At 36.3% G+C, this 24,463-nt stretch overlaps 1 long non-coding RNA gene across 1 annotated transcript in view; it reads right to left on the bottom strand.

The window, feature by feature from the left end:
* Positions 1-6,870, bottom strand: part of LOC131420066 (uncharacterized) — a 439,434-nt gene extending 432,564 nt beyond the window's left edge. Inside the window, exon 1 of the long non-coding RNA XR_009223454.1 lies at positions 6,858-6,870. This is a non-coding gene — a long non-coding RNA (uncharacterized LOC131420066). The remainder of the gene's footprint in view (positions 1-6,857) is intronic.
* Between the last annotated feature and the right edge of the window lie 17,593 nt (positions 6,871-24,463).

Below are 24,463 nucleotides of genomic sequence, written 5' to 3' on the forward strand. Positions count from 1 at the left end.
GAATAGGTATAAAGAGAAGACTTCAAAGTTTCTTTAAGAAAGTAATTCTTAAGCTGATAATCAGAATCAGCTAAAGAGCTTTGAAGTATTTAGACTGATTAAAATTCAGTAGGTCTGGAGTGGAAATCAGGTATCTAGTGGTCTGGGTGTATTTGGAAGCGGGTAGGAGGAGAATAAATGAAACAGCATAGGCCATGATTTGATGGTTGTTCTAGCTAGAACAATGAAGTATTACAGTAGTCTGTCTACTTTTGTTTGCGCGTTGGATTTTCTATAAAAAGAAGCTTTTGAAATAAGCGACATACCAAAATTTCTCAATTCTGAGGATTTCAGGTTTAGAAACTAGTGAGTTACACTGTAACATAGCGTTTAATTAATTAGCATTGGATCCTGTAAAAAGATAAACTCCTTTTTAGTATTATAATATATATTGTATATTCATATATATAGCAATATATATGGAAAGCACTCAACATGCTTGGACAAGAATCCTTGTACTGGTTTGGTGGTGGCTGTGCAAATAGCACCACCAAGCTGCTCCCATGATTTATTTAGAGAGAAGAGGTAATCTATGATTCACACAGAATAAACTAATTTTTTAAATGTAACTTTTACCCTATATTCCCTGTGTACTTAAACTTTCAACAGTATAAATACTTATCACTTTTAGAGCAAATTTGGGGTGGTCACAAATTCACAATTACTAGATTGTATTTAAAAAAGGTAGTGTTTCTTAAATGAAAACATGTTTAGAAATGTTGCTAGTAGTTTATACTAGATCTTCAACTTTAGAAACAATTAACAAAAGAATGGAATTTTTTGAAAAAAATCTATTAAATTGAATTTTTGTTTCATCTGAGTGAGCTGCATTTCTTCCAGTAATACAAGCCATACTCACAGCCTTTGACACTATGTGGAATCACACTGTATGCTCTTTCTGTGATTGTGTAGAATTTGTCAGTTAAAAACACGACTCAAGTTCTGAACTGCCACACAGAGAAAATGATCCAGTGTATGTTGACATTTCCACCAGTTTCCTCAATTTCTCTGTGCCACATTAAACATTAAGTAGTAAACATTCAGTGTTTTACGTGCGCGTTTCTTCCTTACCTCTCTGGCAGAATGAAAGCTTGCCTCTACTTTTACTCCCCTCAAGAGGAATCAACTTAAAAGTTAATGAGAATTTGGAAAGTCCCCTTGGACATTTGTTCCTGTTTCAGTAACTGTTCTGACAGTTACAGTTAGGCTCTGGTGAAACACTGCTGCTCCCAGGCTGCTCTTCTAGATTAGTGATTTGATTTTGAATTCATTCTTTCACTTCATTAAAAATACATTACTTGAGTAACTAATTGTGCAATGTCCAGGTGTATTAGTTTCCTGTTACTGCTATACCAAGTTACTACAAACTTAGTGACTTAAAAGAACACAATCTTATTACCTTACAATTAGAAGAAAGAAATCCAAAATCAGTCCTGCTGTGTTCAAGTCAAGGTGTCAGCATGGCTAGTTTCTTCTGGAGGCTCTGAGGGGACGGAACCTTTCTTTGCCTTTTTCAGCTTCTAGAGGCTGCGGGCATTCTTTGTCTCATGGCAAAGATTTTTATAATCATATTCTTGGCAATTTTCTAGTTAACCAGTTGGTGCAAATGTGCTCTAATATAATTAACACTTAAGGGAACTCAGCAAAAATGGAGAGGTGATCAGACTTTCCATACCCAAAATTGCTTTGATATTTGTAAAGAGGGAGAGCACATATTCTGTTTGCTCTATAACTAGATTTGTCCACATCATAGGAATTTAGAAATTGTGACCCCTTGGATGATTTGCTTCTAATTGTATTATGAAGCAGCTTTCACAATAGGCAGCTAGAAAAAATGGGCTTGCCAACATCTTTAACTTGAAGAGAAAATGGAGAAGTCATCCTATTATTTCTCTTCTATTACAGAGATTTCTTTGGTCTTGTTTTATTTTGTATGGTCTACAACTGATAGATACCTATGACTATATAACCTCAATGTATTATTTTTAAACCATTTAGGACCTAGAGGTGTTTAAATATAAAACCACCAATTAAAAACATTTTATTTTCTCACAGAAGTATGCACAGGTGGCCGTTATTGAATGATGCCAAAATGTTTACAAAAATATTTCTTCTTTGCTATCAAAGAAGCTGCCTTACAGGCTCATGTGGACAGTGAATAAAATTCACTTAACAAGTAGCGTGCAATTTTGTACCCCTTTCCATAGAAGTGTTTTGACTCCCAGCTCAACATCTCTTGGGCCAAGGAGGTCACTAGGCTTAGGGAAATTTGATTTTTTTTTTCCAGTAGTTGTTTCAAGGTAACCCATTTAAATGAACCTATACTTGGTCTCTGAACTCAAACCTACTTCCTCCAATAATTTCAGGATAAATTTCTTAGGCTGGGTGCCTCTCTCTGGAGTCTCTGCCCTCCTTTCAAAATCTCTTCAGAACACTTCCGTACATACTTCTCTCTCTACCCTGACTAGACTATGAACTCTTTGAGGATAGGAACCATGTCTTACACCTATAATTTTCTATCATATTGTTTGACATAGAAAATTTTTGTTGTCACAATAAATATTTCTTGAATGAATAAATTAATAAATACAACACACAATGTATGAGACCTTGGTGAATTCTTTCATTTGGTAGGAAGATTCAAGAAGATTTCACAAGTTTTACTGTAATTTTTTTTTTATTTTTATTTTTTTTGGTGAGGAAGATCAGCCCTGAGCTAACATCCATTGTCAATCTTCGTCTTTTTGCTGAGGAAGATTAGCCCTGAGCTAACATCTGTGCTCATCTTCCTCTATTTTATATATGAGACGCTGCCACGGCATAGCTCGATGAGCAGTGTATTGGTCTGCACCCGGGATCTGAACCTGTGAACCCCAGGCAGCCGCCGAAGAGGAGCGTGTGAACTTAACCACTACACCACCAGGCTGGTCCCCTCACAAGTCTTATTTTGAGATATTTATAGTTTATTTAGGGATAGAGAGAAGCAATACTGGAGAAAATTCTCAAAAAACCACATACAATTGAAAAGCAATCATAATACATGCTCTAAACTTGTGATTCTCCAGGCATAGCAGAAGGCTGTATCAGAATCACCTGGGCAGATTTTCAACCTGAACTTGCTGCCTTCCTAGCCCACTCTCCCATTAACACTATCTTTTTGCATCAGCTCTCCACAGGCACACTACCATTGACAGAGTGCACCATTATTATGTTTACAGCTGTGGGAGTCGCACCCATGGGCAGAGTCATAATGTGATGTGGCATAGTGGAGTTTAGTCTTACCATCTCCATCAACTCCCCTCCATTTTTTCCAACTCCCCAGGTAAGCTTTCAGACAAATCCTCTAGCTTTCTCCTTCTGACCAACCCACATATTCAAAATTCTGGAGCTTCCATAGCCTTTAGTGAGTTGCATTAGAAAAAAAAAAAGTGCAGACATAAAAATTTAACTGTGGTTCCTCCGTCTTACTGTTATCCTGAATAACCTCAGAGAGCCTTACAATATTCAGTTGCCTATGCTCCATCTTGAAATTTTGGAAGTGGGCAAAACATTAGGTGATTTTGCTGTGCATTTAGGATTGAGAACCATCGAGTCACTCAGAGTGGGGACCTAGGACCAGCAGCACTGCATCAGCTGACACTTGTCAGACATGCAGAATGTCAGACCTTGCCAAAAACCTCCTGAAACAGAAGCTGCATTTTAACACAATTCCTTAATGTGATTCACACATGCATTAAATTTTGAGATGCACTGCTCTACATTATATCAACCTACTAAATTACAAAGCAAGGGGGAGAACTCTGTTGAGGTAAGCAGGAAAGGCCCTTGGGGTAGGCACTATAATCTGCGGGCATCTGAGTTCTGGAGTCAAACTACCCGGATTGCAACACTTGTTAGATGTGTTCCCTTGATCAGGTTACTTATTATGCCTAAGCTTTAGTTTACTACAATAAAATGGAGGTAATTATAATACCAAATCCATAAGTTTGCTTTGGGTCATATAAATTGTTTGACACAGAGTAAGCCCTCAGTCAAGTTTGGTATTGCCACTAGTATTGAGTATGCCTGGATCTGAAAACAGGTGGAAGGCATTCTCTTCAGGTCTTTATCAGCCTTGGAGTAAACCAAAACAGGAGTCTTCAACTGGGGCATGCAAAGTCCCAAAGGGAATAGAAGACATGCCAGATGGAACAGAGGAACCCTTAGGTTTCAGCAGAACATTTTGCAGATCTTCACCATCCACATGCATCCATTTATAATTTATCTAAAATTAAAATTAGTGATGCCTGCAATAGTGTCTGAGCTTTGCCTTTCTTTTCCTCTCCCAACTTGCCTTTCACAAAAGTCCTCCTAATTTACAAAATCAAAACCTAACTCCCAGCCATTTTAAAATTTACTCTGGCACATTGCCCTGAGTGTAAAAACAAACATACAAACAAGAATTTTTTTGGCACCAAAGACACTTTTCATGCATCATCTAGGTGATCAACTAGGAATAGCAAGACTCTGTGGCCTATTCTCCAGCTAGCCACCCAACTACCTATTTTAGAAGAGTTCAGACTTGAACACACAGATGTCTGCACGTGTGATGAGTATTAACAAGTTTAAATTAAAAAATGAAACCAGTCTTTTCTGACAGTAAATTTGACTTGATGATTGGTTTGGCAATGAGGATTAACTTCGCCGTTTAATTAGAACAGACATCTTCCCATAAATTGAATGAGTTATAGCTAAAGGTAAAAGGTTTGGACAAATATATTTTAAGCCCATAAAAAATATAAAGTACTCTTAAATTGAGTCGTTTATGATTATTTAAAAAATGGCAAATAAAATTCAGATGGCAACTTAAAAATGTATGGATATTGCATAGTTTTTCAAAGTCTCTGAAGTTTACAGATTACTCTTTTAAGTTATGGCAGTTGATAGACATCTCTGAGACTTGTACCATTTATAAGTTTCTGCAAGGCACTGGGAGCTCGAGAGCAGAAAGCATCAAATAGAAGCCCCGAATGCTTATCTGGGCTTAATAAAAGAAGAAAGTAAAACAGTGTGCGGTGCATGCTCCTACCTCAAGGCCCTTATTGGTTCCCCAATACATTTATAATATCAGATTCCAACAATAAAATTACCTTTCAAGGAAAAGAGCTTAGATGCATGGAGAAAATACAGAGTTCTATCCAAGTAGATGTATGTTTAAGTTTTCAATGTTGAAAAAAATTCATAAATATAATGATATAAATAGCATGTAATCACAGACTTGAACACTATAAAACAGAGGGACTAATGATTTTCATTTTTGGTATTTTTAAAACTTTGTGCAGAAATATTAAAGTATAACAGCATGGTTCAAGAATGATAAGAAAAAGAGTGAAAACAATGAAAATTGCCATGAATACAGCTGAAGAGGAAATATCAACTAGCTTTTGATGATTCCCTTTGAGTTTAATAATTCTCTCAGAATGAATGTCATTTCCCTTTGAGTTATTTAAAGATAAAAGTAAGAAAGAAGGGAATTTAGGGTTATTTGATGTGGTTATGATTCAATGAAAGCTAGTTGGAAATGGTAATATGAAAATAAGACATTTGAAGGCCTATTTAAATGTGAAACTACTGTTTCTTCTTATACAATGTGGCATTTTAAAAATATCTTTCTAGAAAAAAAATAGTGTGAGCTTTCTGCTTCTATCTAGGATGTAGAAACTGGGAAATAGTATGGCTCCTAACCAAGCAATAAGAAAAAAAAGCAAAAATTTATAAAAGTATAACTTTTCTCAAGTCCATCAGATCACTGATGTTATAAAGAACCAATTAACCAGAATTTCATAAAGGACAGGAATAGAAGGAGGGGATTGCCACCACATATGGAGGTTTAAAAAATAATTAAAAATAGTTATTAAAGATCAAGTATGGGATGAGAGGTTAGCTTCACTGCTGATTAGTTTATATCAACCCTTCATACTAACAGCCTGACAGAATAATAGGTATGCCCATTTCCAGGAATAAATATTATTTGCCTTGGTCTCTGCTCTTCTACATATTCACGTCTGGAATTCAATAAAATTTAGAAAACACACACAAAAAAAGAAAAATTCATCTTGAAGAGACAAGATAATCAATAGAATCAGACTCATAGGTAACCCAAATATTGGATTTATTAGGTGGGGACTCTAAAATGATTTTGAAATCTGTTAAAGATCTAGGAGAAAAGATAAAGAACATATTTCAATAAATGGGGAATTTTAGCAGAGAGATGGAAATTATAAGGAAGAGTCAAATGCTAAAAATGAAAACATGATATAAGAATTGGAGGAGGCGGAGTCAAGATGGCGGCATAAGCAGACTCGGAACTCACCTCCTCCCGTGGACACAGCCAATTTACAACTACTCGTGGAAAAATTACCCCTGAGACAGAACTGAAAACTGGATAAGAGGAACTCCTGCAACAACGGACAATCCTAACTGAGGTGGAAGAGGCAGACACTCCCTTCTGGAGAGAAAAAACGCCGCCTTCACAAGCCGCCAGCTTCACCGCCACCGGGAGCAGCTCACAGGTGCGCAGCCTCCCTGGAGACGCGGGGCCCTGAGCCGGGAGCGCCCTCGCTGTGGGCATTTTGTGGACCCAGCACAATCGAGACCAGCGGCATAATATCTGACTGTGCCTGCTACTAAAACATTGGGGAGCACCCCCAGAAAACCCGGTTCACAAAGAAACTAAAACTGGCTCTTAAAGAGCCTGCGCGCAAACTCACCTGTTTCAGAAAGCATCCTAAAATCACCAGAAAGAAAGGTGCACAGTGCTTTGGTGACAAGAGACTCACCTAATAGGCCCTGAGTGCATCTCGGTGAGGGGTGAGACCTCTCCAGGGACTGGGACATTGGCGGCGGCCATTGTTGTGCCCTGGTCTGGGCGTGCTGACACAGACACCATTGGAGTTCTCCCTGAGGCCTGCTAGCTCGGGTCTGCCCCACCCACTAGAGCACCAATTTAATCCAGCTCAGCCAGGGCAGGCAGCCCACCCTAGAGACTGGCCCCAACCAACAACAAGCCTTCAGGCAACTTGTAGGCCTGCATAGATTGGTGACTGGATTCTCTGCAGCCTGGCAACTGAGCAGGGCAGAGTGTGCGCAAGGAGTGGGTGGAGAGTGTGGAGCGGTGGCAGAGAGGCCCAGTCTCTCTCCCGTGGAGAGACTGGGTCCGCTTGGGGAGGTCGGGGCGCTCACACTGGGCAGGATTGTGTTGACTGTGTGTGTGGACCTGTGGGCAGCAGGGCTTGTCAGCTGCAGAAGACTTGTGTTTCTCAAAGACCCACATGGGAGGTTTGCCCCACCTTCCAAAGCCTGAAACGATTGGGTGCTCCTGTGCCTGAGGCCAGCCACACCCAGCTGCAATCCTCAGAGAGCTGACAAGAGACCTAATAGGTTAGAGGCTTACAGCAATTGTAAGGCCCTGAGCCTAACAACCTGCCATGCTAGGGGCCTACTCACTTAAAAGAAATACTGCAACACAAATGTGGTATTAGAACTTGCAGCCAACTGTGCTGGGTTCCCCACACCTGATAAAGAGACTGAAGGGCCCACAACAACTACAAGCAGCTGAGCATTACAACAGCTTGCCAGGAGCATAACTCAGCCTCCCTGGGCACCTACAGGGAGAGCAAACAGGCCACAACTGAAGGACACACATAGCTCACATAGGGGTCACCCCTGGAACATTGAGAACTGAGGGAAGCACACTGGAAGCCTCCTAAGGCATCACTTACATAAGGTCACCTATCCAAGAGCAGGAGACATAGCTGACCTACCTAATACAGAGACACAACCACAGGGAAAGAGGCAAAATGAGGAGGCAAAAGAATACATTCCAAGTAAGGGAACAGAACAAAACCCCAGAAAAGGAACTAAGTGAAACAGAAATGAGCAACCTACCTGACAGAGAGTTCAAACTAAGAGTGTTAAGGATGCTCACTGATGTGGGGAGAAGAATAGATGAACTCAGTGAGAATGTCAACAAAGAAATGGAAGATATAAAAAAGAACCAATCAGAAATGAAGAATACAATACTGGAAATGAAAAATTCATTAGAGGGACTCAAAAGCAGAGTAGAGGATACAGAAGAACGGATCTGTGAGCTGGACGAAAGACTAGAAGAAATTACCCAAGGTGAACAGGTAAAAGAGAAAATAATTAAAAAAAGCGAGGACAGTCTAAGGGACCTCTGGGACAACATCAAGCGCACTAACATCCGTGTTATAGGTGTCCTCGAAGGAGAAGAGCGAGACAAGGGGGCAGAGAATCTATTTCAAGAAATAATAGATGAAAGCTTCCCTAACCTAAGGAAGGAAACAGACTTCCAGGTACAGGAATCACAGAGAGCCCCAAACAAGATAAACCCAAAGAAGCCCACACCAAGACACATCATAATCAAAATGTCCAGAATTAAAGATAAAGAGAGAATCCTAAAAGCCGCAAGAGAATGTCAAGTTACATACAAAGGAAACCCCATAAGGCTATCAGCTGACTTCTCAGCAGAAACCTTACAGGCTAGAAGAGAATGGCATGATATATTTAAAGTGCTAAAAGGAAAAAACTTACAGCCAAGAATACTCTACCCAGCAAGGTTATCATTCAAAATGGAAGGAGAGATCAAAATGTTCCCAGATAAGCAAAAATTAAAGGAGTTTGTCACCAAGAAACCAGTGCTACAAGAAATGTTAAAGGGACTGATTTAAGGGGAAAAGAGAAGACCACAAATAGGAAAAATTATCTATTTCCATGATTAGAATGTAATGGATACAAATACACAAAAAAGAGGTTAGATATGATATCAAAAACATAAAAGGAGGGAGGAGGGGAGTTAAGAGTACAGCTTTCAGACAGAGGTCAAACTAAAGTGACCATCAATTCTGTATAGAAGAAGAAAGGAACAGAGAAGGACTATTAAAACACTGAGAAAAAAAAAAAAGTTAAAAATTGGCAGTAAGTACCTACTTATCAATAGTTACTTTAAACGTCAATGGACTAAATGCTCCAATTAAAAGGCATAGGGTGGCTGAATGGATAAAAAAACAAGACCCATATATATGCTGCATACAAGAGACACACTTCAGACCTAAAGACACTCACAAACTGAAAGGGAAGGGATGGAAAAAGATACTCCACGCAAATGGCAATGAAAAGAAAGCTGGGGTAGCAGTACTCATATCAGACAAAATAGACTTTAAAACAAAAAATGTAAAAAGAGACAAAGAAGGGCATTACATAATGATAAAGGGAACAATCCAACAAGAGGATATAACACTTGTAAATATCTACACACCCAATGTAGGTGCACCTAATTATATAAAGCAATTATTAACAGACATAAAAACAGAAATAGACAGTAACACAATAATAGTAGGGGACTTTAACACTCCACTTGCACCAACAGATAGATCATCCAAACAGAAGATCAATAAGGAAACATTGGCCTTAAATGACACACTAGAACAGATGGACCTAGTAGATATATACAGAGCATTCCATCCAAAAACCGAAGAATACATGTTCTTTTCCAATGCACATGGAACAGTCTCCAGGATTGATCACATATTAGGCCACCAAACAAGTCCATAAATTTAAGAAGATTGAAATAATACCAAGCATATTTTCTGACCACAACGGTATGAAACTAGAAATCAACTATAGAAAGAAAATCAGAAAAGCCACAAATACGTGGAGATTAAACAAAATGCTACTGAACAACGACTGGGTTAACGAAGAAATCAAAAAATACCTGGAGACAAATGAAAATGAAAATACGACATGCCAGAATTTATGGGATACAGCAAAAGCAGTTCTAAGAGGGAAGTTTATAGCGATACAGGCCTATCTCAACAAACAAGAAAAATTTTAAATAAACACTCTAACAATGCACCTAAAGGAACTGGAAAAAGAAGAACAAACCAAACCCCAAATCAGTAGAAGAAGGGAAATAATAAAAATCAGAGCAGAAATAAATGAAATAGAGACCAAAAAGCAATAGAAAAAGTTAATAAAACCAAGAGCTGGTTCTTTGAAAAGATCAACAAAATTGACAAATCTTTAGCTAGACTCACCAAGAAAAAAAGAGAGAAGGCACAAATAAGTAAAATCAGAAATGAAAGAGGAGAGGTTACAACAGACACCTCAGAAATACAAAAGATTATAAGAGAATACTATGAAAAGCTATATGCCAACCAATTCGACAATCTGGAAGAAATGGATAAATTCTTAGAATCATACAACCTTCCAACACTGGATCAAGAAGAAGTAGAGAATTTGAATAGACCAATCACCAGTAAGGAGATCGAAACAGTAATCACAAACCTCCCCAAAAATAAAAGTCCAGGACCAGATGGCTTCCCTGGTGAATTCTACCAAACATTCAAAGAAGACTTAATACCTATCCTTCTCAAACTCTTCCAAAAAATTGAGGAGTGGGGGAAGCTCCCTAACTCATTCTACGAAGCTGACATTACCCTGATACCAAAATCAGACAAGGACAACACAAAAAAAGAAAATTACAGGCCAATATCACTGATGAACATTGATGCAAAAATCCTCAACAAAATACCAGCAAATCGCATACAACAATACGTTAAAAAGATTATACACCATGATCAAGTGGGATTTATTCCAGGGATGCAGGGATGGTTTAACATTCGCAAATCAATCAACGTAATACACCACATTAATAAAATGAAGAATAAAAATCACATCATCTCAATAGATGCAGAGAAAGCATTTGACAAGATACAGCATCCATTTATGATAAAAACTCTGAATAAAATGTGTATAGAAGGAAAGTATGTCAACATAATAAAGACCATATATGAGAAACCCACAGCTAATATCATCTTCAATGGTGAAAAACTGAAAGCCATCCCTCTAAGAACAGGAACCAGACAAGGATGCCTACTGTCACCACTCCTATTTAACATAGTACTGGAAGTCCTAGCCAGAGCAATCAGGCAAGAGAAAGAAATAAAAGGGATCCAAATTGGAAAGGAAGAAGTGAAACTGTCACTATTTGCAGATGACATGATTTTATATATAGAAAACCCTAAAGAATCCACCAGAAAACTTTTAGAAGTAATAAATGAATATGGTAAAGTTGCAGGATACAAAATCAACATACAAAAATCAGTTGCATTTCTGTACACTAACAACAAAGTAGCAGAAAGAGAAATTAAGAATACCATCCCATTTACAATTGCAACAAAAAGAATAAAATACCTAGGAATAAACTTAACCAAAGAGGTGAAAGATCTGTACACCGAAAACTATAAAACATTGCTGAAAGAAATTGAAGAAGACACAAAAAAATGGAAAGATATTCTGTGCTCTTGGATTGGAAGAGTTAACATAGTTAAGATGTCCATACTTCCTAAAGCCATCTATAGATTCAATGCAATCCCTATCAAAGTTCCAACAACATTTTTCACAGAAATAGAACAAAGAATCCTAAAATTTATATGGAACAACAAAAGACCCCGAATAGCTAAAGGAATCCTGAGAAAAACGCACAAAGCTGGACGTATCACACTCCCTGATTTCAAAATATACTACAAAGCTATAGTAACCAAAACAGCATGGTACTGGCACAAAAACAGACACACAGATCAATGGAAGAGAATCAAAAGCCCACAAATAAACCCACACATCTATGGACAGCTAATCTTTGACAAAGGAGCCAAGAACATACAATGGGGAAAAGAAAGTCTCTTCAACAAATAGTGTTGGGAAAACTGGATAGCCATATGCAAAAAAATGAAAGTAGACCCTTACCTTACACCATACACAAAAACTAACTCCAAATGGATTAAAGACTTGAATGTAAGACCTGAAACTGTGAAACTTCTAGAAGAAAACATAGGCAGTACGCTTTTCAACATCGGTCTTAGCAACATCTTTTCAAACACCATGTCTGACCAGGCAAGAGAAACAATAGAAAAAATAAACAAATGGGACTACATCAAACTAAAAAGCTTCTGCACAGCAAAGGAAACGATCAACAAAACGAAAAGACAACCTAACATTTGGGAGAAGATATTTGCAAACCATACTTCTGATAAGGGCTTAATCTCCAAAATATATAAAGAACTCATGCATCTCAACAACAAAAAAACTACCAACCCAATTAAAAAATGGGCAAAAGACCTGAACAGACATTTCTCCAAAGAAGATATAGAGATGGCCAACAGACACATGAAAAGATGTTCAAAATCACTAACTATCAGGGAAATGCAAATCAAAACTACAATGAGATATCACCTCACGCCCGTCAGAATGGCTATAATTAACAAGACAGGAAACAACATGTGTTGGAGAGGATGTGGAGAGAAGGGAACTCTCATACACTGCTGGTGGGAGTGCAAACTGGTGCAGCCACTATGGAAAACAGTATGGAGATTCCTCAAAAAATCAAGGATAGAACTACCATATGATCCAGCTATTCCACTGTTGGGTATTTACCCAAAGAACTTGAAAACACCAATTTGTAAAGGTACATGCACCCCTGTGTTCATTGCAGCGTTATTCACAATAGCCAAGACTTGGAAGCAACCTAAGTGCCCATCAAGGGACGAATGGATAAAGAAGATGTGGTGTATATACACAATGGAATACTACTCAGCCATAAGAAACGATGAAATCCAGCCATTTGTGATAACATGGTTGGACATTGAGGGTATAATGCAAAGTGAAATAAGTCAGAAGGAGAAGGTCAAATACCGTATGATTTCGTTCAAGTAGTAGATAATAACAACAATAAACAAACACATAGGGACCGAGATTGGATTGGTGGTTACCAGAGGGGAAGGGGGGAGGGAGGAGGGTGAAAGGGATAATTCAGTACATGTGTGTGGTGATGGGTTGTAATTAGTATTTTGGTGGTGAACATTATGTAATCTATGCAGAAATATAAGTACAATGATGTACACCTGAAATTTTTACAATGTCATAAACCAATGCTGCTGCAATAAACAAAAAATAAAAAATAACAAGAATTGGAGAGTTCCTTCAAAGGACACATAAGGGTACTTGACCCAGCTGAGGAAAGAATCAAAGATATGTCAGTAGAAATTACACAGAGAGAAATAAAACTGAAGGTAAAATTAAAAAAAAAAAAAAAAAAGAACAGAGCATCAACAGTTGTAGGACAATATTAAATGATTTATGATGAGTTTCTTTCAGTCCCACAAAGAGAACCAATAGAGAACAGAGAATAATAATAATATATCAATATAGATATAGATAGATATAGGTAACAGATGAGAATTTTCCATAATTAATGAGAGCACACCACAGAACCAAGAAGCTGAGAGAATCCTAAGCTTAGAGAACCCAAGAAACTCAGAGAACCCTAACAAAACAAAACAAACAGAAAAACACATGCACACACTAAGATACATCTCAATCATACTAATGAAAACCAAAAAAAATTTTAAGGCATTTAGAGAAAAAAGATATATTACATACACGGAAACAACATAAAAAATTGCGGCTAAATTCTTGTCAGAAACAATGCAAGCTAGAAATACATGAAGAACACGCAGTGTGACATCTTTAAATTCTGAAGGAAAACAAAATTGTCAACCCATAATTCTACTCAGTGAAAATACATTTTAAAAATAAAGATAAAATACTTCTCAGAAAAGCTAAAGCTTATTCATTGTTGGTACATTTGTGCTACAAGAAATGTCAAAGAACATCCTTCAGGCAGAAGGAGTATGATTTGAGACATAAAACTTGGACTTACACAAAGGAATGAAGTGTGTCAGAAGTAGTAAAAATGAAAATAAATATAAAAGCCTTTTAAAAATTTTTAATTGTTTTAATGATTATGGCAATCTTTGTAAAAGAAATTTGATATATTTTGCTTTTCTAAATGAATATTTTTCAAAATATATTCTATAGAGCCCTTACGAAGTAACTCAGTAGCCTCCTCCCTAGGACAACAGGACTCTGAACTTCATGTACCATCTCTTCAAAACAACTAAATTAGCTCTGCCAAATTTAAATGTTAAATAAACATCTACTGGGTAACTATTCTGTCAAGCGGTAAAAATGCAATAATAATTTAGACATGGTACCTATTCTCATGAAGCTTACATTTTACTAAAGGAGACAGCAGACAAGTATAATAATTATATAAATAAAATAGAGTTGGTGAGCAATGCTAGAAGGAAAGTCAGTAAGGTGACCCTAAAGAATCCACCAATAAAGTATTGGAAATAAGAAATGAATACCGTAAAGTTGTAGAATACAAAATCAACATTCAAAAATCAGTTGCATTTATATACACTAACAAAATGGCAGAAGGAGAAATCAAGAATACAATCTCACGTGCAATTTAACCAAGGAGGTGAAAGACTTGTACATTGAAAACTATAGGACATTGTTGAAAGAAATTGAAGAAGACACAAAGAAATGGAAAAATATTCCATGATCATGGATTGGAAGAATTAACATAGTTAAAATGTCCACATTACCTAAAGTAATCTACAAATTCAAGGCAATTCCTATCAAAGTCCCAATGACATTTTTCACGGAAATAGAACAAAGAATCCTAAAATTTATATGAAACAACAATTTTAGGTATTCAAATTTATATGAATAGCTAAAGCAATCCTGAGGAAAAAAAGAACAAAGCTGGAGGTATCGTACTCTGATTTCAAAGTATACTACAAAGCTATAGTAATCAAAAGAGAATGGTAGCAGCAGGAAAATAGACACAGATCAATGGAACAGAACTGAGAGCCCAGAAATAAACCCACACATTTATGGACAGCTAATTTTCAACAAAGGACCCAAAAACATACAATAGAGAAGAGAAAGTCTTTTCAGTAAATGGTGTTGGGAAAACTGGACAGCCACATGCAGAAGAATGAAAATAGACCATATCTTACATCTTACACAAAAATTAACTCAAAATGGATTAGAAACTTGAATGTAAGACATGAAACCATGTAACTCCTAGAATAAAACACATGCAGTACACTCTTTGACATCAGTCTTAGCAATGTCTTTTTGGAACTGTCTCCTCAGGCAAGTGAAACAAAAGAAAAATAAACAAAGGGGACTACATCAAACTGAAAAGCTTCTGCACAGTGAAGGAAATCATCAACAAAATGAAAAGAAAACCTACCAATTGGGAGAAGACATTTGCAAATCATATAACTGATAAGGGGATCATATCCAAAATATATAAAGAACTCATACAACTCAACAACGAAAAACAAAAACCCAGTTAAAAGATGGGCAGAGGATCCAGACATTTTTCCAAAGAAGACATACAGATGGCCAACAGACACACAAAAAGATGTTCAATATCACTAATTATTAGAGAAATGCAAATCAAAACCACAATGAGATATCACCTCACGCCCATCAGAAAACCTATTATTAAAAAGACAAAAAATAACAAGAGTTGGAGAGGATGTGGAGAAAAAGGAACCCTTGTACACTGCTAGTGGGATTGTAAATTGGTGCAACCACTGTGGAAAACAGTATGGAGATACCTCAAAAAATTAAAAATAGAACTACTATGATTCCGCTACTCCACTTTTGGCTTCTGGGTATTCATCCAAAGAACACAAAAACACTAATTCGAAAAGATATATGCACCCCTATGTTCTTGCAGCATTATTTACAATAGCCAAGACTGGGAAACAACCTAAAAGCCTATTGATGGATGAATGAATAAAGAAGATGTGATACACACACACACACACACACACAATGGAATACTACCTTGCCATAAAATGATGAAATCTTGCCATTTGCGACAACATGGATGGACCATGAGGGTAGTATACTGAACAAAATAAGTCAGACAGAGAAAGACAATTATTGTATGATTTCACTCATATGTGGAAGATAAACAAACACATAGATACAGAGAACAGATTAATGGTTACCAGTGGGGAAGTGGGGTGAGCGGAGGGCAACAGGTGTAAAGGGGGACATTTGAACAGTAACAGATGGAAACTAGCCTTTTGGTAGTGAACATGATATAGTCTGTACAGAAGTTGAAATAGTGATGTACACTTGAAATTGATGTAATGTTATAAAACAATGTTACCTCGAGAAAAATGAATAAATAAATAAATAAAAGTCTACAGCTATTGTTGTTGAAAAAAAGTAAGTAATGTGACAGAGCACAAAGGAGTGAGGTGACCTACATAGAGAGTGGTCAGAGAATATACAGAGTGAAATGACTATAAGCCACCATGAGTCATACACTTGGCTATATGGATGGGTCTGGAGATCAGAGAAATGGTCTTTATTAACACATAACATGTGGAAGTCAAAGCCAGAGATAAAATTTAAAGCCGTGGGAATGGATTATATTATCAAAAGACAAAGTGCAGATAGAAGTAAGTTTTACAAATTGCATGCGTGTCATGGGGATGGGGAGATAAAAGGGTTATGCTTTAAATATTTGAAGATAATTATCAATACTTTTATATTAAATTATGTGTATCTCTCTTTAAGTGGATAAAATTTACTGAGTAAAAGAGTTACAGGCATACCTTGGTGATACTCAGTTCCAGACCACCACAATAAAGCAAATATTGCAATAAAGCGAGTCATATGAACTTTTTGGTTTCCCAGTGCACATAACAGTTATGTTTACACTATACTGTAGTCTATTAAGTTTACAATAGTATTATGTCTAAAACAATGTACATACCTTAATTAAAAATACTTTATTGTAAAAAATGCTAACCATCATCTGAGCCTTCAGCGAGTTGTAACCTTTTTGCTAGTGGAGGGTCTTGTAAAAAATGTAGTATCTGTGAAGCACAATAAAATGAGGTCTGCCTATATATTGATATGAACATTTAACAGAAATTCAAACATATTTTACTATACAGGTGATATGTCAAATGTTCATGATTTATATTGTTTAATCTACATTCCACATAAACATATATATCTATGGTTAGATAATCCAAATAAATATGCATAATCAAAAATAAAATTTTACTTGTTTTTGGAATTGTATAATTTTTCTTCTTTATAAAAATACTTCAAAATTACTTTTGTTTTCTTTAGGCTAACACTAAAATTGTTATTTTAGAACACATACCTACTTAATAGTCATATTTTAGGAATGATCAAGAGGGTATGGTGTTTGAAAAACCCCAAAAGACTAAAAATTTTCCATGGATATTTTCAAGACCTTAGCTCCCAACTATTCTTCTCTACCCCTCTTGCTAAAACAAAATTGTTCAAACAACAGCTGCAGGCTGACAACCCTGAGCTTGCTGCCCCTACCTCCTGCGCCTATGAAATTTTTAAGTTCCTTACTCCCCACAGGACGCTCATATTAAAGCTGTTCTTACATGCACTATTTTAATAAAGACATGAGCTACTAGCTTTGATTGGTTTTTCTCTTCCACGTGAGGCAGTCAAGAAAGAAAAACGATGGCAGCACAAGTTATCTGTTACATGATAATTGTTTGTCTTCATAGTTGATGGTGTAGAATAGTGTTACTTTATAACTTCTTTTCTATTCTACCATATTTCAAATTGTACTGAGTATTTTTATAAAAGTGTTTATAGATGAACACTTTGCTTTTATATTATTATATATGTCTTCCAGATCTTTCTCCTATTACTGGGAAATGTATCTGTGGGAGATCAAGATTTGGCCATCCTAATATATATCTCTCTACCTTGATTGTTTTTTCTGAGGGACATTTGACCTCCCCCACTAACTGCCTAAAGAATTTGACATGGTGGCTCCTTCCTGGAACAGATCTATCATGATGGCTGTAAAGATAATGTAGGATAAATGTTACAATAGGAAAGGCACCAACAAGCCCATCTTATCGGAAGTTCTGTCTCTCTGGCCACATTCTCTGGATGGCCCTGCAAGGAGTTGCCAGACGAACATTTACATTTATAAGGGAAATCTCCATTTGTAAAGGTATCTTCCTCTCTGTTTTGGGAAGAGGGGGGGATGGCCTCATTTCTAGAGGCTTATCAATGTGGCAGGTGAGGCCTTAAATCTGCATAATAACCTTACTCTTGTTTACTGTGCTTTAGTGATAATCTCCTGTAACTGACTCCCCCCACCCCCAACATCCTCCTTTGTCATTGGCTGATCATGGTATTTAAGACCAGAATTTCTGCTATTGTGTGAAGAAACGCAGTGTCCCTGCTTTCTCCCATGTATACATGTTATTAAACTTGGTATTATTTTCTCCTGCTAACCTGTCTTGTTAATTATTTGGCCAGCCATAAGAACCTTAAGGAAAAGGGCAGAGGGAGATTCTCCCTCTTCCCCCGACATATCCTTCCGAGACTGTTGGAGACATCACTGTCAGTATAACTCGGGCTTTTAGAAATAACTTGATCTTTGAGGGGCTCCAGAAAACTTTCTGAAACATTAAAATAAACAAGCATACAAACAATAATACCTTCAACACTATCCTCACTACCACCTTTACTATTTAGTATAAAATTCCATGTTCTGGCTAACTTTAGAGAGTAATAAAAAGGAATGTGAGGTAAGAATTGACTATAAAAAAGTGAAACGGCCATTACTTGCGGTTGATATGATTAACTACATAAAGAACTGAAAGATTCCTCAAATTGTTAAAATTGTTAATATAAGACTGAATACAAGATAAATTTATACAATTTGATAGCTTTGCTTTATATCAGCACTAACTGAGCAAACTATAGAACAGAGAATATACTATTGGTTTAAAATATGCCTGCAAATTCTATGACATTTCTCCCTTGGGAAGGTGAAGTCTGATTTCCTTCCCCTTGAATGTGAGCCAGAATTAATAACTCACTTATAATAAATAGATAACAATGGAGGAGATGTTATTTGACTTCTGAGGCCAAGTTATAAAAATAATGACTTTCACTGAATTCTCTCTTGTATCACCCACTCTGGAGGAAGCCAGTTGCCATGTTCTCCGGACACCAAACATCCCGTGGAGAGGTCCTTGTTGCGGAGGAATCATCCTCTTGCCCACAGTCATCACCACCTTGTCAGCCACAAGAGTAAGCTGCCTTAGAAGTGCATCCTCCTGCCCCAGTGGAGACTTCAGATATTGCAGCCCTGGTTGACATCTTGACTACCCCTTCATGAGACTCCAAGCCAAAACCACCCTTCTAAGCCACTCCTAAATTCCTGACATGCAGAAACAATGAAGAAAATAAATGTTTATTGTTATTTTAAGGTACTAAGTTTTGGAGTAATTTGCTTTGCAGCAATAGATAATGAATATATATATTATTTACAATGCAACAATAAATATATAAACTATATGGAAATCAACATAATGAAGAATGTTCAAGACTGTTACAAAGAAAAATTAAAAAAAATGCAAAAAGTGTGCAAATATTACCATGCTACAATGCTTTGAGAGAATAATTATATTAAATCTTTAAGGAACAGATCATCTGAATGCTATTTAAAACATTCTCTAGATACAATGAGGAAAAGCTTCCAAGTTTTGGGTTTTTTTTTTTTAATAACTTGAGTATATAATTTCATGCCAAAACCCTAGATAAATTATAAATCATTTACAACTAGCCACTATTAAAAGAAAATAACCTATGCCAAAAGGGATTTATTCCAAGAAAGTGAAGATGATTCAACACAGTCATGTGTTGCTTAACGACAGGGAATTGGTGCTGAGAAATGTGTTAGGTGATTCTGTCATTGTGTGAACATCATAGAGTGTACTGAAGGGGAACAAAATTTGTCACCCCAAAATGTGCCTCTTTAACATGAGGATTATTTTAGGCTGATTATTTTTAAGAAACAAAAGACTCAGAAAGTTTTTCTTATTACCCCCTCTAAAGAGCCTAAAAGAATTCAGATTAAAAAACCCATCTCAGGAAGTGAGCTATCAACTTAGCATAACATGAACTAAGTGGTAGACAGGGAGGAATCTAGAAAGACTTGTTTGTTGGGCTCCCCTCTGTGTTCTCTTTGTGTCCGGCCAAACACTTGTTTTCCAAATGTTTGCTCCTTTTCACTACCTGTGAATTACGTTCCTTCCCTTTGAAGGCCCTGACTCTCCCCACCGGCAGCATCTCCTTTTGTCTTTAGCTGAGGATGGTATTTAAGGTGAGGGCTTCAGCCCTTTTGGCAAGTTACTCGGTTTTCCTGGGTTTCTCCCATGTATACATGTCATTAAACTGTTGTTTGTTTTTCTCCTGTTAATCTGTCTCATGTCGATTTAATTCTCAGACTAGCCAGAAGAACCTAGAATAGTGGAGGAAAATTTCTTTCTCCCCTACAATACTTACACAAACCTAGATGGTATAGCCTACTACCCACCTAGGTTATACAGTACTAATCTTATGGACCACTGTTGTATATGAGGTCCATCATTGACTGAAACATCATTATGCACAGCATGACTGTAGTAGGGGATTTATTATTATAATTCATCATATTACAGGTTTAAGGATGAATATTTTCTCTTTATGGATACTGAAGGGGCATTTAACAAGTTTTACATCATTTCTGCTTCATTAACACTACTAAGAAAATAAGGACAGGAGTAAATTTCCAAATATAAACATGTATCTCACTCCCAAAGCCACCATCACGCTTACTGGGAAACACCAGAAGTATTCCCACTATGAAAAGATATAAGACAAGATCGCCAAAATAGACATTATTATTTCACATATTTTGCAGGAATTAACCAGTGCAAATAGATAAGAGAAATAAAATAAAAGTATAAAACTCTAGTGGAGGTGATAAAATTATCACTATTTGCATATCATAATTGTATAGTTGGAAAACACGGGGAATGAAGGAAAAAATACTATCAACAATGAAAGAATTTAGTGAGATGACTGAGTATAAAATTGATATCCAAAAATTAATAGCTTTCTTATGTTCAAACAACAACCCGTTATAATATAAATGGGCAAACTGTGGCCTATGGGCCAAATCTGGCATACTGCCCTTTCTTGTAGTTGTATTGGAACACAACCACGCCCATTCATTTAAGATTTGTCTATGGCTGCATTTGCACTACAAGGGCAACAGAAGCTGTCTGATCCTCAAAGCCTAAAATATTTACTAAGTGGCCCTTTACAGAAAAGAATTTTGCTAACTCTTGTTTTAGAAGACATAGGAAAGATCCCATTTACAATAGGATGAGAAGTGGTAATACCTAGAAATAAACTTAAGAAGATGTGCAAAATCCATTGAAGACACAAAAGTTTGAAGACAAACAAATGGAAAAGCACACCATGTTATTGGATCAAAAAACTCAACATGCCAAAGACAATCCTCCCGAAATTAATCTATAGATGGAACATAACCCCAATAATAATACTAATAAGACTTTAAAAATTTGTGGCATTCAACGACTAAAGTGCATATCCTCTGGAAGAATACACAAAAATCTAATAGTGGTAGCTGCCTGTAGAGAGGAGAATAAATAATGAGAAAGAGAATTTTTAAGCGATATACTTTTTTTCTTTTTGAATTTTGCTTAAATATTACCTATTTAGAAAGAATAAAAGTAAAAATTTAATTAAAAATCTAAGTGAAGTGACAGACATAATTCTAGGATGAAATTAGAATATATAAATAGAACAATTATCCCAAATCAATCTGCAAATCAAAGCAATCACCATCAGACTTTAATTTTAATCTTTGGAAGAACTTGGCAAACTCAATAAAACATAAACATGGAATAATTTATAAATAACGAAATAAACTCTGACTAAGAGTGGGAATTTACCCAAACAGATTTTAAGGTATCCTGCAAAAACATAGTATTTAAAACAGTGTAGATTAATGGGGGAAAAACCTCAGATAACTTAGAAATAAATCCTCAAACATAGAGAAATTAGATACATATAGAAGGGTGGTCAAAGGAATGGGCAAAATATGGGCTTCTTGATGAGTAGTGCTGGGAAAATTCGTTATGATATTGAGAAAAGTAAAAGTGGATCCATAATGTATGTCAGTTGTATTAATGATCTAAATGTGAAAGGAGAACTTATACATTAATAGAAGGAAAAATAGGAAAATAAATTGTAAGCCACAATTGGGAAAAGGCTTATTAAGAACTAAAAAGAATAAGTCATAAGGCAAAAAATATCAGTATTTCAAAACTAAGCATTCTGTTCAACAAAAATTAACAGATAGATGAAAAAATAAGCTATTCTGATCAATAAAAATTACCTGACAGATTACAGAACCAAATTCTTTTAAAAGATGAAAACACACAAGTGGTGGATTATAGCATGCATTCCCAATGGAAGAGATATTGTCTACAAGGTAGCTAAAATTTTTATTTTAGGAGCGACAAAATCTTACCTTTTAATATAAAAATCACAGATATATTGTAGTACGTGTTAGCCAGATATAGAGAAAGGGAATTCAGTGTACTACTGCTGAGAGTATCATCTGTACAGACATTCTGGAGAGCAATCTTATACTATTTACTAAAATTGAATATATTTATGCTCAGCAATCCCATTCCTAGATATATGCCCTGAAGAAGTTCTCAAAAATTTGGCAAGTGGACCTACATCATGCTGTAATTTATAGAAGTGAGAATTGGTAGCAAACTGGATGCCTATCGCCAGAAACGCCTAAGTCAAAGTCGGTGAATGCATGCTATGGAAATCTGTGCAGCAGTTAGAAACAAGTAAATGAATACACATACAAGATGGATAAAATTCAAACACAGATTTAATTTTAAAACAGTAAGATGCTGAACAAAATTCAGGGACAACAACGTTTAGGTAAATTAAAAATACATAGCCACATAAAACAATGCTACATTATTTATATGCATACATGCATATTAAAATTGGTGCCAGTGGGGAAAGGGAAATAGAAGTTAGGATCTGGGATAATGGGGAAAAAATAAGAGGAGTATTTGTGATCCCTACCAGTACTCTATTCTCTTTATTTCCATAATGACTATCACTTTCTAATATAATATTTAATTTACTTATTTTGTTTATTATTTAATATGTCTCTTTCCAGCTGGAATATATGGTCCCAAAAGACCTTTGTTTTGTCCAAGGGTCTCGAACATTAATATATTTTAAAATACAACAATACCAGACACATAGTAGATGCTAAAAATTATTTGTTGAATCATCAATAAATTGATGATAATTTGCCCATAATTTGCTTTATCAGATCACTTCTTCTGAGCATGCTCAGTTGAAACAGCATGCCTCCCCTTGGTGGACAGATCCCTTGGCTAAACATATGGTGAGGCATGGCTCCTATATTTCCTGTGATCCAGAAAATGTTGCCAACACCAAGTTCTGCCAAGAAACCTCTGGTTTCCTAAAGATTGACAAGTCTTTTTGAGGTACTCATTCAGGAGCCTTTATATTCATCTTTGTCTATAAGCACTCAGTAGAATGACATCGTCCAAGAACCTCCACATTATCACCTTGCAACACATTGTCCTTAAGTTAAAATAGCACTTTTGTGATATATTATTCACGGTGCTAGGTATGGATGCCATTCACATCATTGGCCAGGAAATGGGAAAAAATCAATTCTATAACCATAATATAGATAAATAGGAATAAAGGCGTGAACTAATTGCCATTTCCTTCATTATAATCACAGAAAAGTAACTTTTTAGGTAAGTCTTCATTTTCCCTAAGGTGAGAATTACTTGTATCAATCAAGTAATACAATCACTTATATTACTTATTTTTCGAGGTTGTATATGAATACAGAAGCTAGAGCTTGGGTTTTCTACAATTAATTTTTCGTTTTTTGACTGATGCTACCTGTTAGTGTCTCAGAGGAAAGATCCTGGAAATTAAAAAGAATAAGTGTTCATATGCTAAGGAGGACAAATTTTCACTTCTTGATTGTAACTTTCTCTTTACAAAGCTTTTCTGTTATAGATTCAGCTTTCCCATAAATCAAGCTTGGTGATGATTCATATGCTAAATAAACCTTGTTTTGACAAAGATGACATCTGTATGGTTGTTGGGATAAGTAAACTTCTCCAAGCAAGGTCATATAATGGACATAGGTCATTCTCGGCTGCCTAAGGTCTGTTGAATGTTCAACATTTTGATCGACCTGTGTAAATCAAATCCTTTTACTGAGTTATGCAAAAATCTTTATTTCCGATCCTCACTTGTGGATAGGATACAGATAGTTGATACAAGCGCCAGTCAAATGCACCTATGCTAGACTTTGATTCAGAATGGGTTACAGGGAAAGAAGGCACCCATTTTGAAGGTGCAGCAGCAGAGCTGACCTGGTTTTGGGTAAAGTAGCAGCAGCAGCAACAGCCTCCCTGCTAAGAGGACTCAGCATGGTTCCACAGCTTTTCTGCCAGAGTCCCTGGAATCTCATTGTAGAGTCAAATCTGTTACCGCTTCAAAGAATCTCTAAGCTATAGAATAGTAC

This window comes from Diceros bicornis, chromosome 22 (assembly GCF_020826845.1).
Source record: "Diceros bicornis minor isolate mBicDic1 chromosome 22, mDicBic1.mat.cur, whole genome shotgun sequence".
Classification (NCBI taxonomy): Eukaryota; Metazoa; Chordata; class Mammalia; order Perissodactyla; family Rhinocerotidae; genus Diceros; species Diceros bicornis.